The sequence below is a fragment of the Harpia harpyja genome, chromosome 4 (genome assembly GCF_026419915.1).
Source record: "Harpia harpyja isolate bHarHar1 chromosome 4, bHarHar1 primary haplotype, whole genome shotgun sequence".
Lineage (NCBI taxonomy): Eukaryota > Metazoa > Chordata > Aves > Accipitriformes > Accipitridae > Harpia > Harpia harpyja.
The window spans coordinates 51489794-51493304 of record NC_068943.1 but is presented as its reverse complement, the minus strand read 5'-3'; positions in this window follow the sequence as shown (position 1 = coordinate 51493304).

Genomic DNA, 3511 nt, shown 5'->3' with positions numbered 1-3511 from the left:
TCAGGATTTGCTTTGGCTAATGGAGGCTTTACAAACAGGAATACAGCTCACTAGAGACAGGCCCAGCAAATGAAAACACGTGCAGGAGTTTCTTCTTTATGGCTGAGTGAAAGGGCTGCACCCCATAAGGCAAATGCTGCCTTGCCTTGCCTTTTCATGCCGTGCTGTGCCTTGTCTTGCCTTGTATTGCGATGCTGTGCCTTGCCTTTTCATGCCGTGCTGTGCCTTGCTGTGCCCTAACTTCTTGTGCCACTGTCTCTGGCAGTGTGTACCAGAGGGAGAAGGAAAGTCAGCACAGGCACAGGAGGCCTTCGTACTGCCAAGTATTTCCTTGGAGCTGTGAATGTCTGGCTGCTCTTTCCTGCCCTTCCCGCTCACATGTCGCTTTGTGAACCTTTTCGTTTGTACCTGAGGCCAGCACCAGCTGAGCCTGCTCTGCACCCAAGCGCTGTCCAGCCTGCCCCACTCCCCACTGGATGTCGCTGGCACTTTGAGCACAGCCTGGGGGTGGCAGCTCTGTCATGTTGGCACCGAGCACTTGCTTCCACTGCTTGCTGTAGAAGAAGCACCTTGGGCTTGTCCATGCCTCCGGGACCACTGCACTCCACAGCACTGTGGCCACTGTGGGCGTGACAGGCATAAGGAAGGTGTAGTAGAGCAGATTAGGGTCTGGCTTTTCATTTTTATTTTTGTTGGGAAGGATCTTGGAGGGAAAGGGGACTGGTGGTTCCTGGGTGAGAGAGACAGCAGCAGATTTGGTGCCTCCATGAGATGTTGCCAGCAGCAAGAGCAGGTTTGGGGCAATGGAGGAAGATGTTTACAATGTGAAGAAGAGGGGCAGGAGATCCGGAGGTTAGATGATCAGTGGGGATTGACGTGATATTCTGTGAGAAGAAATTATATTTCTTGGGTGTCTTATGGGCAACCAGTTCACTGGGCTCCCACAGGATCTCACACAGGGATTGTGATTCATGGAGCAGTGTCAGAGAGCACCTTCACTTGCCAGACACTCTGCTCACAGGCAGGTGTCCCAGAAGATACAGTCCTGAGCCTTGTTTCCAACTCAGGAAATGACTTTTTCAATATTCGTTGTCGATAAAGAGTAGTAACGCTTCTATTTCCTTTTCCTCTCTTCTATTTTTTTTTTTTTTTTTAATGAGAAAAGAGAAAAGATCTCAGTAGGAGAAACTTGTTTTTCAGAGATCTCACTTCCAAAACTTTTTCCTCAGAGTGGTTCAGCCTGTAATTTAAGAGTTTTTGTTTAATTATGTTTTTAAACTTCCCTCTCTTAATTACTTTTATTTTTTTTTATTAACACCTAAACATGCTACTGTTTGGAGCACAAACAGATAGAGATTACAATTAACAGAATAATTACACTCTTTCTGTCAGTGTAACCTCCTTGTACAGAAAGTATTACAAATCCATTTTAAAACATATTAAATGTTTGTATTAATGAGTATAATAGAGAACGAGGACCAGCAAACTAAATATTGTTAATGATTTTGAGCTATTAAATTCATTACCATTTCCTTTCATAATAAAGTGGTTACTTGCTAATTAGACCTTTTTTAACTCATCATTATTGAATTCATTACATTGTGTGCAGTTAACCCTTAAAGATCTGCCTGGGTATACAGATGCAATTAAAAAATAATTTCAACAGCATATGAAGCTGATATGCCGTTTGCAATCCTGCTTGTATTTTTGACAGTAGCTCCATGTACTTTTCTTCTGGTACATTTTCTTGACACATCATGCCTAGCAGCTTCTTAGCTGTCACAGCAGCTTCAGCAACATGTACGATGGAAACATGATGTATTCATTTCATTTAATAGCATTTAATGTTAAAACTAAAGTAGAACCCACTTGTCTGGCCAGGGAAAAAAATATCCATCAGCACACTAAATGGTTGACGTCAATGAGCTACTCTTCTCTGAGTTAAATCTGCTGAGAGTTGGGATGATTTACCTTTTCCTCCTACGGAGACAGATATACTTGTGCCTATCTGGGTATCTGGTCTTTCTCTGCAACCCTGGATGGAAATCCTATCCCTGCTAAAGTTCATGTCAAAATCTCTTGATTTCAAGATACCCCTGAGCTCATCTCCCAGGAGCTCTGAGGGAGGGGTGCATGCCACTGTGCCTGTATCTTGTCCCACATATCCAACTGCTGGAGAGGACACTCGCGGGGACTGAGTCAAAGTGCTGCTTTGCTTCTTCCTTCTCCCTCCAGTTCTCACTCATTCAAAGGAATAAGAGAATGGAGCCTCCATCTCCTAACAACTTCCTTTTTCCTCCAGGCACACTTTTTTATTCTCCCCCACCCCCCCAAACAACATCCCGCCCCACGCACACTTTCAAGTTATAGCTATTTAAATAGTACAAAGATACTTATTCTGCAAATCACTGGGACCTAATGGATAGCACTCATGCCATGCCTGGTTGTGGCACAGCAACGTGGAAGGAAAGGGGTAATAATCTCTGATTGGAAAATGCCATTTTTGGCACTGGCTGTCACAGTGCTAGCTGCATCGGCAGCCAGGCACGCACCGCTCAGGTTATTTGCTGTAAGCAACGCCACTGAGGAATAATTTTACTTGGGTAGGAAAGGCTTCGTGACACTTATTGCTACTGTACTTGATGGCTGGAAGCTGGGCTGATGGATACCCTGCAAATCCAATAGATAACAGATTAGATATGCATGTACTGTATGGCTCTGGAGAAATGCCACTGTGCCATTATTCAGATCAGGCCATCCTCCTCCTGCCAATCCGAAGCCGTGTCTTTGCATACGTGAGATATGAGGGTACAGCTGTGGGCCCGCCAGTGGGCCAGGCGCAGCCCAGCACTCTGCCTGGCTCAGGCGCTGCAGCTGCACCGCAATATATAATAACAATAACACTACATATTTGTAACCTCTGTTTTATTTAAAACCAGGTCCCTTTCACCTGTAAATAGCTAGGGTATAAATGTGCCTCACCAATCACATTGGACTATTGTATTATATAGTCTATTGAATGTTTTTGGCAGGCATGAGCCCCTATGCTACTGTGTCCTTATTTTATTATTGTTTTGAGGGTAGAGCTGTGTGATTATCCATTCTTGCTTCAGGCATAGCAAGCCATCTGGAATGCTTATTAAACCCACAGGCAGATCAGAAGGATATAACTCTGATGATGTACATGTACATGGGCTGTACTACATCATCAGACCATTGCTCCTCTGATGATGTAGTACACATTAGTGGGCCTAGATAATGGATTAGAACTAGCAGAGTGAAAGTTAGACTTTTTGAAGGATGGATATGGTGGGGTTTTTTCTCCCTCTGGGTAACTGCTGGCATAAGATGTGGAAAGGAAAATTTAAAAGTAAGCCAGGGAGGCTTCAAAACTTGTAAGTGCTCAGCTTGTCAATGAGGAGGGACAAGTGGTGATCAAGAGGCTTAAGGAGACAGCTTTGAAACCCTGAATCATTGCAGAGAGGTCATATGTACTTGTCTGCTCAAGTGA